General features: G+C 48.1%; 1 protein-coding gene across 1 annotated transcript in view; it reads left to right on the top strand.

The window, feature by feature from the left end:
- The window catches only part of LOC138492142 (trichohyalin-like), a 782,601-nt gene that overhangs the window by 314,433 nt on the left and 455,336 nt on the right, over window positions 1-12,832 (top strand). The gene's annotated exons all lie outside the window — the stretch shown is intronic.

The following is a 12,832-nucleotide window of genomic DNA, read 5'->3' as shown; positions in this document are numbered from 1 at the left end:
CTTTGGGAGGGGAAAGCGCCATCTTCTATTAGGTTCTATGACAAGATAGTTCTGGGTGTGATGGAGTTTATGGAGTTTCGAACTCTTATGCTTCTTGTAGAGAAGGCTTTTCTATCAGTCAAGTCACACAGGACGTGGATTCCCTTTCATTCGGTTGTACTAGCAGAAGACTAATATGTTTGAGAGTCACCTCATTTGCTTAATCCGTCAAATAAGAGGCTGGATGTCTGATTCTGCATGGTATTGCATGAAAAGCTCTGCTATTGCCAGAAGCTGCAATGGTTATTGATAATATTCAGGAAGCAGCCAGGAGCATGTCTATACAGCATTGTGAGGCATGTCTTTAGGACTCAACGTCCACCAACAAGTACTAAACTGATCCAAGCGCTAAAACTGAAGGTGTGGGGCCTATTGTTCGACAGTGTAGAGCTATTCCATCAGGTGATGCATGAGGAGATGTCTAAGGAGATGCTCCTGGATAAAATCTCGACCTTACAAACCAAAATCAACAACAAAAAAAGTAGTCTGCCACCAGACCTACCAGATAACTTACATTCCAATAAAATACCAGCACCTAAACACCCTGTGAAACCATTCTGCTTCTCTCCTTTATCCATCCGGGAAGTGGAAAACATTGTAAACAAGATCAAAACTACTAATTGTCAAGGCGATTCCTGCCCTGCACCTATCATCAAGGAGGCAGCCCACGACCTTGCCCCTTTCATCACCACATTCATCAATGCCTGATTCAAGCCAGCATTGTCCCAGACAATCTGAAAGATGCTTGGGTCATCCCATTAATCAAAAAACCCAACCTTGATCTGAGTAACCCATCCAACTACAGACCCATCACAACAGTGCCATTTCTCCTGAAAATTCTTGACCGTGCTGCCCATCTACAAATTCAGGCTTAACTTGAAGACAACAAACTCTGAGGTCTCCGTCAGTCAGGTTTCCGACCACGACATGGTACGGAAACTGCCCTGATCGACCTCAAAACGCAAATTGAGGACCTAAAAGACAAGGGCAAATTGGCACTCCTTCTTCTGCTGTACCTCTCAGCAGCTTTTGATTTGATCAACCACCAAATCCTTTGCCATCACCTCAAAATCGCTGGCCACTTCTCAGAGGAGGCTACCACATGGATCGGATCCTTCCTGGGGAACAGTACTAGGAGGGTGTTCTACACCTCTGCCTCCGCTGAACCCTCCACAGTAACAGGCGGGGTCCCGCAAGGGTCCTGTGTTTCCCCTACATTATACAATGTATTTACAAAGCCACTCTTTGATATTCTGGCCTCTCTGGGTGTCACCTACACAAACTATGCAGATGTCACCCAGATACTAATCCCCATCACTGGTGACTACACGACTGACTGAAAAGCGCTTAATGATGTCTATACGGTTATTCAAGCTTGGATGGCACAACACGGGCTCTGCTTGAACGATGATAAAACTGTGTTACTTATCCTAGGCTCACAGTCCAGACTAAATAAACTTAACCCAGAATTCCAAGCATTTAGCATTGATGGGAACACTATTAAGGTGTCTAATGATACTAAAACCCTCGGCATCTACTTAGATTCTACCCTATCACTTCATCAACAAACTAACATAGTGGTCTCTGCAGCAGCATACACATGCAAGCTGTTAACAGCATGTAGACCCTTCCTTACAACCAATAACTGCATCATCCTGGCTAGAACACTCATACTGTCTAAGATTGACTATTGTAAAGCTCTATACCTTGGAACCAGCCAAAGAAATAATAACAAACTTCAGGTGACTTAGAACAATGCCAGCAGGGCTGCTATCAACCTCCGTAGGAAACTACACATCTCAGACACTAGACAGAGCCTTCATTGGTTACCAGTTGCACACAGAATCTCACTGAAAACTCTAGCTATCACCCACAAGTGCCAAGCTAACCTCGCCCCGGAATACCTAGCCAACCGCTTTACCACGCACACTACCACACGCCCACTGAGATCTACTCTCACTCACTCGCTGTCCATTCCTAGATTCAAGTTACAAACAGCAGGAGGGGCCACCTTCCCCGTCCGCCCCTCCAAACCTTGGAACACCCTCCCCTGTCTATTAAGGGAGGAGCCTTCCTTCACTGCCTTTAAACACAAAACAAAAAAAGGCTCATTGAACAGGATTTAGCAGCCTCTCGCTCATAATGTTTGTACTTCTATGATCTGCATTCTCTTGAACCTGCACTTTTGATTGTAAAAATTGTACCAGCCAATATTTGTAACTTTTGTATATTATAAGCAATATGCTGTATGCTGTAACCTTACCCTACAAGTAATGCGCCTAGATGCCTCCGGGCCAGGTGTGCAATAAAAATAAATAAACTAAAGCGAAAGCGGACATCATTGCCAAATCGTTATCAGCCATCGCCACGCTGGGCGTCACCTTCCATCTCACAAAAGAGTGACGGAAGCTATGACATATAAGGGTTTAGAGGATTTAGGGTAAGATCTCTGGCCAGAAACAGGTGTAACAACTCGGCGTGGGCTGCCACCAGAAAACATTAGAAAACCACCAAAGTATTTTGCCACACAGCATCATCGTCTGTTTAATTCCCAAAGTCACCCTTGATCCATGTGGTATGGGTTTCCCTGTAGCCTTTCAACAGGTGACTTGTAACCCCTGGACCATCTTGTTAATCAGAAGCGGATTTAGGCTTTCACTCTTTCCCCTCTGCCTAGCGACCACTTTCACCCCCAACAATTTCCATCAAACTCGAGCAAGCAATTGCTCAAGTTACAAAAGATCAAGGTGAAATATGCAGCCCCCCTCTCAGAGGCTTCAGTGGGCTTCTACTCCTTTTTCTTTACTGGTTTGAAAAAGGATGAGGCTGACTAGAGAACCATTCTGGATTTTATAGTCCATCAAGTTACAGTGAAGAGGTTCAAGATGGTCAAAAATGCACAGGTTTTGGCAGTGCCTCAGGAGGGAGATTGGTTCTGTGTGATCATTAGCTAAGATGCTTACATGCATATCCCCATTTCAAATGATTGTGTCCTCCCACGTATTCCTCATTTTATGATAATTATCCTTCCAGCTTCAGGTGCTTTGGAATTTCTTTTCTACAGGGGACACTGTGTGCCGTCTCGTCGAGTTGATGTCCCTCAAGGGCCTCTGTTCGACTGTTGACGTCATCATCTGCATAAGTAGCACACAGCGCCCATTGGCTTCAGTTCCATTTTTCCGAGCTAACTCTTCGAACAATTACGGCGCGCTTCGGTTCTTCATTGAACTTCGTCAGCTATTTTCGATCAACGAAAATGTCTTACCTGTCGGCTCCATCAACGGCTAAGACTGGCTTTTAAGAAGTGCCAAGACTGTGGATCGAAGATGTCGATCACTGACCCCCACTGCATATGTCTGTGGTATCTTGGTACCGGTCACTGTAACTCCTGTCAGGGGATGACTGAGAAGGCTCTGAGGGAGAGTAAAGGTACATTGGCGGTGGAGAGGTTGCCTTCAAAGTCTCCTTCGAAGAGCTAAAAAAAGAAGTCCGATGAGTCGAGAGATTCTCCTCAACGGCAAAGATCTAAAAGATCTCGATCGAGAAGTAAATCACGCCATTCTTTGTCTTCTTCGAAGAAGGCCAAGAAACAGCGTCATAGGTCACCTTCGACCTCTAGTGATTCCTCGGCCGAGGTAATCAAATGTCCAACTAAGTCGGACTCCCCAGCAAAATGGGATGCATTTCGTAAAGAAAGGCTTTAGTTCTTTGAGAATGCGGCCCGATAAACGAGCAGAAATCCCATGCCCCTGTCAATCTTCATCAGGACAACAAAGGGAAGTCGAAGACGAAGTCTTCGAAACCGAGCCATAAGCCGTTATAGCATCGAGAAAAATCTTGATCTGACGAGAAATCGTTGAGGGCTTTGACGAGTCAGGAATCCAGTCCATCGAGGGTTCCTTCAAAAAAGCATAAGAAGTCGACACCGCCGACACCTTCGCTAACACCGTCAGCGTCTGAGCCATCGACTCAAGTGTCGAAGTCGATTCCGACAAAAGCGGCTCCGACTTCAAAGTCATCAACAATCAAATCGAAGTTGTCGAAGCCAACAGTAACCCAGGAAAAGATTTTCAAACCCTTGCCAAAGAAAGACTTTTTAAAGTCTTTATCATCTATCTATGAAGATAATGAACCTTCTAATGAGAACACACCACCATTTGATTTACAATATGGCCCCCCTAATGTGCCAGATTAATTAATCTTAGAAGAGTCTATGTTATATGATAACCTTCAATCAACCAGTGAGTTAGATACCTCTCCCGAACTGGAATTTGGTAAACTTGATCATACTGACCACACTGACTCCTCATATAGGAAGCTAATGAGCAAGGTTATACAGTTTCTAGGATGGAGCAGGCCTACTCCTTCTTTTGAGCAGGATGACCTGACAGATATTTTGGATCAGGGTCCCCAAAAAGATCCAATGTTGCCCTTTCATACTGCACTACAAAAAAGGGTCTCAGAGATGGCGGCTCCAGTAAATAAAAATGTTGAAAAAAAATATAGGCCACCCAGCAGCGACCCAGAGTAATTGACAAAACATCCAACACCAGAAAGCTTGTTGGCTCAGGCTGCACCATCTACTAAGCAATCTGCATATCCCTCTATCCCTCCTGATATGGATAAGAGAGTGGATACCTGGGCGAGATAAATATTTACTGCTGGCAGTATGGCATTAAAGTCAACTAACGCAACTTGTACCTTATCAAGGTTTACGTTTATCCTGTGGGACTGTGTAGCTATGGTGGCTGACCACAACCCAGAAGGTGAAGAAAGAGACGGCTTCCTGGCAATCATCAAGGATGGTAAGGAGGCAATGGGCGAATGCCTTCAGTCCAGTCTGGATATTGCAGACCGCATTAGCAGATCCATGGCAACTAGCACAGTGTTGCACAGATTTGCGTGGTTGAGGAAGACGGTATTTGCACTAGATGTGCAGTCTAGAGTCCTCAAAATGCCCTTTGACGGCTCGAGGCTGTTTGCCAGCAAGGCTAATTTGAGTTTGGAAAAGCTGCATACCTCGAAAGCAGCAGCTAAATCCTTTAGCGCCGCCATTAGACAGCCTCAACACCCCTATTCTGGTTAATCTTTTTGGAGGGGTAAGTCCTTTCGATTCTACTCATTTGGAAGAGGAAGAGGACAAGCCGGTCAAAGAGGTCAGAGAAGATTCCCTCGTAGTGGACGAGGGAGAGGTGCTAAGCCAACCCAAGCAGCAGCAATTTTACCCTCTGCTGCCATTTCAGCTGCCTCAAAACCACTTTGAGGCCTTGACTCACAAGACCCTGGTGGGAGGCAGACTTACTCAGCATCTGAAAGAATGGTGGGGCATTACTTCAGGTGCTTGGGCACTGGAAACTGAAGCCCAAGGTTACTGCCTTCCATTTCAGAAAAGGCCTCAGGATCATCCACCAGGGAACAACTCTTTTAAAGGTCCGGATCCGCTCCTTGTGCAGGAAATTTTGACCCTGCTAGAGAAAGGTGCTATAGAACCAGTACCTGTGGAAGAAAGGAACATGGGTTGGTACTCTCCATATTTTCTAATTCCCAAAAAGAATGGAGGATTGAGACCCATCTTGGACTTAAGAAACTTGAACAAGTTCCTCAGGAAGGACAAGTTCAAGATGGTTACCCTTTCCCAAATCCTTCAAACTCTCCAACTCCAATATTGGATGGTGTCATTGGACCTTCAAGAGGCTTACTTTAATGTGCCTATCCATCACAAGCACAAAAGGTACCTGAGTTTGGTGTTTCTCATTATCAGTTTTGAGTTCTACCATTCGGGCTGACCTTCGCCCCGAGAGTTTTCACCACGTTGATGGCGGCGAGTCTCAGGAGAGGGAGATTCACGTCTACCCTTACCTGGATGATTGGCTGATCAGTACACGTTCACTATAACAAGCCCGGTAACATCTCAGCGTAACCAGCCAGTCTATTCACAGACTGTGCTTCTCCCTCAATTACAAGAAGTCCCACATGATACTATCTCAAAGACTCCAATTTATTGGAGCAGTCCTGGATGCTTACTCGGGACAAGCTTCGCCACCTGAGGTGAGCAAGCAACATATTCTGCAGATGGTCACCAAATTCCAGAGTGCCCAGAATCTTCCAGCCTTTTTTGAGGTTGCTCGGTCTCATGGCCTCCTGCATTTTTATGGTGCTAGAGTGTCGCCTCAAAATGAGATCCCTTCAATGGACTCTCAGGACACAATGGTCCCAATTCTCAGGCAGAATGTCAGACCAACTGAATGTTCCAGGCAGAGTCTCTCAGGACCTTCTGTTTTGGGCTTGCAAGGTCAACATTCGCAACGGAGAATCTTTTTGGCAGCCATGGCCGGAGATAACTGTAGTGACGATGACTCAGTCACAGGGTGGGGAGCCCACACAAAACTACTTGACAATCAGCAGTCTTTGGTCTGTGCAGAGAAAGAATGTCCTGATAATGACGGACAACGCAGTGGCCATGTACTACCTCGACAGAGGAGGTGTAGGGTTACTACCACTGTCCAGAGAGGCAATGCAGCTCTGGTTCTGGGCAATTCAAGAAGGAATCTCCCTATTGGCAGTTCACCTAGCCGGAGACGAGCACACTGCGGCGGACGCTCTGAGCAGGCAGAGCACAGTGTCCCACGAGTGGGAACTAGCTCAAGAAGTCCTTCAAGAGATCTTTACCCTTCGGGTAACACCTCAATTGGACCTATTCGCGACCAGTGCGAACTGTTCTGCTCCAGGGAATTTCCCCCAAGAAGAGCTCTAGAGCTCTCCACCTCATTCTGGCAAGGAAGAGGAGAGGCTACACAGACTCGACCCAAGAAGGGCTCTGAGTTTCTATATTTCAAGGATATCAATGTTTTGTTTAGATTACCAACTGTTTATAGGATACGCGGGTCATAAACTGGGACATGCCTGTAACTAAGCAAACCTTATCCAGATGGATTATTTTGGCTATTACTGAATGCTATAGGCTGGCTGGGAAATATCCCCCAGAAGGCTTGAGAGCCCATTGCACTAGGGGCCTGGCTACTTCTTCTGCTTTGCAAATAGGTGCTCCAATAAAGAATATGTGTGATGCAGTCACTTGGTCTAACATTCATACTTTTACAAAGCATTACTGCCTTGATTCCACCTCAAGTCAGGATGGAAGCTTTGGGAAAACAGTCCTTCATTCGGTTCACAACAGCCCTTGATAACAAAATTCTTACTGCCTCCGCCAAAACTAATACTGCTTTGGGAGTCTATCAAAGATGATGAATACGTGGGAGGACACAATCCATTCGAAGAACAAGTTACTTACCCCGGGTAACAATCTTTTGACTTGATGTTCCTCCCATGTATTCATCCTCACCCCTCCCAGCCTACCCCGCTGTAGCATTTTCATGTTATTGCAGTTTTACACTCCTTCAGAGTCTAGTAAGGTCTAAACCACTTCAATGCTGGTAGTTCTACTGTAAGAATTACATGAAAAAACAGAACTGAAGGCAACGGGTGCTGCGCGTGCTATATATACACCTTCAGTGACTTCATCCTTGAGACGGAGGCCCTCGAGAGACATTGAGTCAACCGCATTGATGCACAGCGCCCTCTGCCGAATTATTTTTTCTGAAGCAGCTGAAGCTGGATATTGGAGATATCAAAGATGAGGAATACGTGGGAGGAACATTGAATCGAAAGAATGTTAACAGGGGTAAGTAACTTGTTCTTTCCCCTCCTTTCCAGTATTACCAATTGTAATTCCCAGAATCACTGGGATGAAGTAGAGCAATACTCTCCGCGTAACTTTCTTGGTTGGAATCCTAGACTTGGTACTTTCTGCTGCTCAATCTTATTTCTTATATGTGTCAGACCGGGAAGTCTCAGGCAATCTATAGTTTATTATTGGATGCCATGTGTGCTTATCCTGAGCCCCATTTACCTTCCCTGGGAAACGCTGCATCTAAACTGATGGTGCTCCCTCGCCACGCTGGCCATACCTGGTGGTCCTAACTCCTCCACTCCCTTGGCTGTCTGCCAGTTGGATTTGTGTGGATGCCGGAGATGTTACCTTCCGGTGCCATGTAGTCTCTGGGATCACAGCTGAAGAAGTCCTTATTCTCTGTGCGGTTCACACATTCATTTTCTATTAATTGCCGGCAAGTTGTTACAATGTTCTCCACTTGCTGGCATCTTGCCTGTACTGTAGCGGCAGACGGCCCATGACTCTGATCTTGAACGACTCTGGCGTTCCGACCTCACTCCTGAGGTTTGTCGCCATTCCGTTGTCTGCTCCATTTTCGAGCACCGCCTGTGTTTAAACACTGGCGCCCCATGTCGCAATTACATGGCAGGCTGCTGTGACTTTGCTGTGTTTGGGCACAAGAGTGGCTAGAGCACTCAGTGAAGTTCTCCTTTTGGGCATGGCAGTGTGTGCAGCATCTGGCAAAATCCTCTTCCCTGCTTCTACCACTTGGGTCTGCGGGGGGGCCAGCATATGCTTCTCCTTGAAGCGTTGCATATGCCTATGGGCTGACTACTGTTGCTCTGCGAGGCAACAGACCAACAGGCGGTCAATGCCTTTCATTTTCTATGTCTGCCGCCTCAAGTGTTGCACATGGTTGTTTCCTGGGCCGCGGACTGACACTGTGTTTTGAGAAGACGCAGGTGGCACCACTATGTGAAGTCCTGGTTTCTGTTGTCTTTTGGACTTCCACAGGGGTCTGCCGCCGATCTTCCCAGTTGTGGAGCAGTCTCCCTCCCTTTTACTTAGATTTTATTTTGTCCCCCTTTCCGTTTTCCTCATCAACACTTTTTGTTTAATTCACTCTATCCGTTACACCTGCTGCTTTCTTATTGCCAAGTTCGTTCCTTACTGCTTCCAAATCTGCTGTTACAACTACTTCTGCTACTGCCCCCTCGACAACGAGGTTCTTGCCCCTTTTTAGTTTGGGCTATTAGGTGGCGCTGCAAGTGCTACACTTATTAGTTTGGGCTATTAGGTGGCCCTGAAAGCACTACCTTTTGAAGCTAAAATTATTGTCATTAACATAAGAGCTTCAAATATGGGCTTTGAGAGTGGGTCTGTAATGCTTTTCCAATGGAGATGATAATTGAGGAGGGAAACACAGTTGTAATGTCTCCCAGTCCCTGCCCCTAGCCAATGTAATCCCTATGGCTAATCCCACGCATTCCTGCCCATCTCGGAACTCTTTGATTTTGAGTGAGCTCTACCATGGAGCATCTTGGATGACTGTCTCTAAGGAAGCTCTCTGGAAACAAGGCGGCCATCTTTGAATGGTAAATATACCATGCATCTTCCTATCCGTTGGGACACAAAGGCCAAAACGGTTGGCTTTGCCAATGCTTGTTTTATCATTAGAAGCGATAGGTATATTTACTTTACATCACTTCTGTTTCCTTTACTTCAGCTGTTTATTTCCTTTCCAAGCAAAGTGAAATATTACGGGTGTTTTCTGTGTTGTAAAACTCCTCAAAATTGCAGTCTCTCCAAATAATACACGTGCCGACTGTCCCTCTCCAGGTACAGGGACCAAAAAAATAGCCGGCCGCGCCATGCCTCTCAATTGGTAAATAATGAATTGCTGGCTGCTTGGCGCACAGCTGGCTGCGCGCCTAATTGACTTAGGGAAGCATCCAGGTCATGGCTGAAATCAGGTTCCTGCTGCTACGTGGACATTTTGTCAGGAAAGAGGTTGTGCTCCGACAGTTTTCGCACGTTCCTCAGAAATGTCAGTGACGAATGTGCAATGGAAAAGGTGACTAAAGTGTTTTAAGTGGATGTTAATAATATACATTTTAATAAATCCGGGAGTGGGAGGTGCTTGTGTCTTGTTGCTCCTCTGTGGCGAGGTCCCCCTGCACCTACGGTATGACGCCCCTTTATATGGCGCTAACAAAAGGGGTTGCTATAGCGACGGCAGCGGCAAGGGGGCAGTCCGAATGGGTGAAGTAGAAGAACACCAGGGAGGGTGGAAGGCACATAAAATGACTGCTGGGTAATGTTGCCGGGGTCGCGGCACAAGAAAGGACGCACACACGGAGGTGAAACATAAACCTCTTTATTTCTCCTCTTCCCTCTAGTAACTGGCGCCCTACGCGCCTTACCCACAAACCCCCACTTCCCCGCTCCCACGTCATGCTAGCGCTCCGCCTCCCCAACGGAGGGGGCCAAGTGCCCTTAACTCGTGGAGTGCTGGGTAACACTACCCCCGGACATTATATCCTAACATCAACTTAACATTCCTCAACAAGTCTTATCGGTTTCTTGATCACCCGTCGGGGCCTCTCATCTTGAGCTGTCGCCTCTAGGACAAGTGGATTGTTCACTCCCTGTCTCGTCCCTCCCGGATCCCCGACCGGAGGGGTCCACAGGTCATCTCTCTGCATGCGAGGTTCTGGGGAGACAGACCTCCTCGGCTCTTCCGAGCCGTCTCTCTTGATATAGTGTCTAAATTGCTGACAGTTCCTGGTGACGGCTCTATTTTGATCTTCAGCCGTCACCATAGTACCTTTTACTGCGACTACCCTCATGGGACTTGGGGCAAATCGTGGGTCTGTCTTCCTGGTTATTGGTTGTTGCACAAGGACGTCGTCTCCTACCTGGAAATCTTTTGTTTCAGCGTGGCGCCTCGCATCAGTGTCACGTCTCGCCTTCTCCTTTGCTTCAGCATCGCGTTGGAGAATGTCAGTGTCAAGCGGTTCTTCACTTGACGGGTTGCGTGGGATGCGGGTTCGCACCTCGTAGCGAAACATTAGTTCAGCAGGAGTCTTGTTCGTAACTTCATGCGGGGTATTCCTGTAAGCTCTCAGGAGGCGGCACAGTGCTTGATGCGGGTGGACTGCCTCCACCTTGGCTCTTTGTATTGCTTTCTTGATGGAGGCCATGAAGCGTTCCGCCATCCCATTTGCTTGCGGGTGTCGAGGGGTTATCTTCATGTGCTTGAAACCCAAATGCATCGCTAGTTCTCCAAATTCGTGCCCACAGAATGGTGGTCCGTTGTCAGACTTGATGGTTTTGGGAACCCCCCACTCGCTGAATACTTCCTCTAGCACCTCTGCCACCTGGGGAAACGCTGTGGTGGAGACCGATTTGACTATGGGGAACCTTGAATGTTCATCTATTAGCAGCAAAAGGTAGTCGCCGGTTTCAGTCGGTCCGTAGAAGTCCACCGCCACTCGTTCCCAGGGGCGATCTGGTATCTGTGTGTGTTGCAGCGGGGGTGGACGTTCCATTGATGCGGTGCACTGGCACGCATGGCAGTTCTTCACCCATTCATCGACCGCCACATCTAGGAAGGGAAACCAGACGTAGCATCTCAACTGTTTCTTGGTGTTCTCCGCCCCTCGGTGACCTTCGTGGGCCGTGCGGACCACCTCGTTCCGTAGTGTGGCGGGGATAACAATCCTGCAGCCTCGTAGGAGAATGTTGTTGTCCTTCACAGCCAGTTCACCCTGCACTCTGGCCAGTCTCTCAATTTCCTGTTTGTTGACGCCCGGGTGGGCTAGCATTGCCCTGTGGTGGTCCTTCCATTTGCTGGTCAGAGTCAAACTGATTGCAAGGGCTGTCGTCGGGTCGGCGGCAGAGGCAGCGGCCACCCTTTCGAGGGACAACGCTGGTGGTAGCGATCGATCTGCTATATATTGCACATAGGCCACATCTCCTTTCCGCGTCAGCGGGGGTCCCACAGGGTGTCGTGACAGATAATCGGCTGGGTTCAGCTCACCTCCGGGGCGATGGATGATGTCGTAGTTGTACTCTTGAAGCCGGATGCCCCACCGCTCAATCCTTGGTGGCATCTTGGTGTGTGGGTTCCCGAACAGAGATAGGAGTGCCTGGTGGTCGGTAATCAGCGTGAACTTCTTCCCGATAAGGAAATTGTGGAAATGTTCACATGCCCATACTGCGGCTAAACTCTCCTTCTCGGCTTGCGAATAAGCCAGCTCTGGCGTGGATAGCGCTCTGCTCGCATAAGCGACCACATGTCTCGGGTTGATGTCTGCCCCACTGGTTTGAGCTAGTATGGCCCCAAGGCCAACTGGGCTTGCGTCCACCACCACCTCGGTGTGCCATGCGGGGTTAAAGTAGGCCAGTCGGTGAGCCTCCGTGAGGGCCTGCTTGATGGCAGTGAATGCCTGCTGGCATGCGGGAGTCCACTCGAACACCGCCTCCTTCTGCAGGAGCCTCCTCAACGGGTCGGTGAGGGAGGCGAAGTGGGGAATGTATCTCGCACAGTACCCCGCCATGCCAAGGAAAGAGCGGACGTCCGCAACCTGCAGCGGTTCGCCAAGGCCAGTGATTGTGGCAACTTTGTCGGGATCCGGCATCATCCCTTCTCCGGAGAAGATGTGGCCGAAGAATTTAAGTTTCGTCTTGCTGAATCTGCACTTGGAGATGTTGATCGTGAGACCAGCAGCTTGAAGGGCTTCACACGTGGCGTGCAGCGCTGTGTCGTGGGACTCCTTGGAGGCGCCGAACACAAGTATGTCGTCGCTGTAATTCAGAGCACCCTTGATGGGTCTGATAATTTGACGTATGGCTTCCTGAAAGATCTCCGCAGCAGACGAGATACCGAAATTCAGTCTGCGATACCGGAATAGGCCATCATGTGTCGCAAATGTTGTGATGACTCGAGAGTCAGGGTGAAGTTCCAGCTGATGATAGCCCTGCACTAGGTCGAGCTTGGAAAACATCTGGGCATTGTTCAACTGCACAATCATGTCTTCTATGCATGGACCCGGGTGTCTCTCCCGCTGGATAGCCGTGTTGGCCACCCTCATGTCCACACATAAACGGATTTTCCCA

The sequence above is a fragment of the Ambystoma mexicanum genome, chromosome 10, assembly GCF_040938575.1.
Source record: "Ambystoma mexicanum isolate Mex_15411 chromosome 10, UKY_AmexF1_1, whole genome shotgun sequence".
Classification (NCBI taxonomy): domain Eukaryota; kingdom Metazoa; phylum Chordata; class Amphibia; order Caudata; family Ambystomatidae; genus Ambystoma; species Ambystoma mexicanum.
The sequence above is the reverse complement of the archived record's forward strand: the minus strand, read 5'-3'. Positions and strand labels throughout refer to the sequence as shown.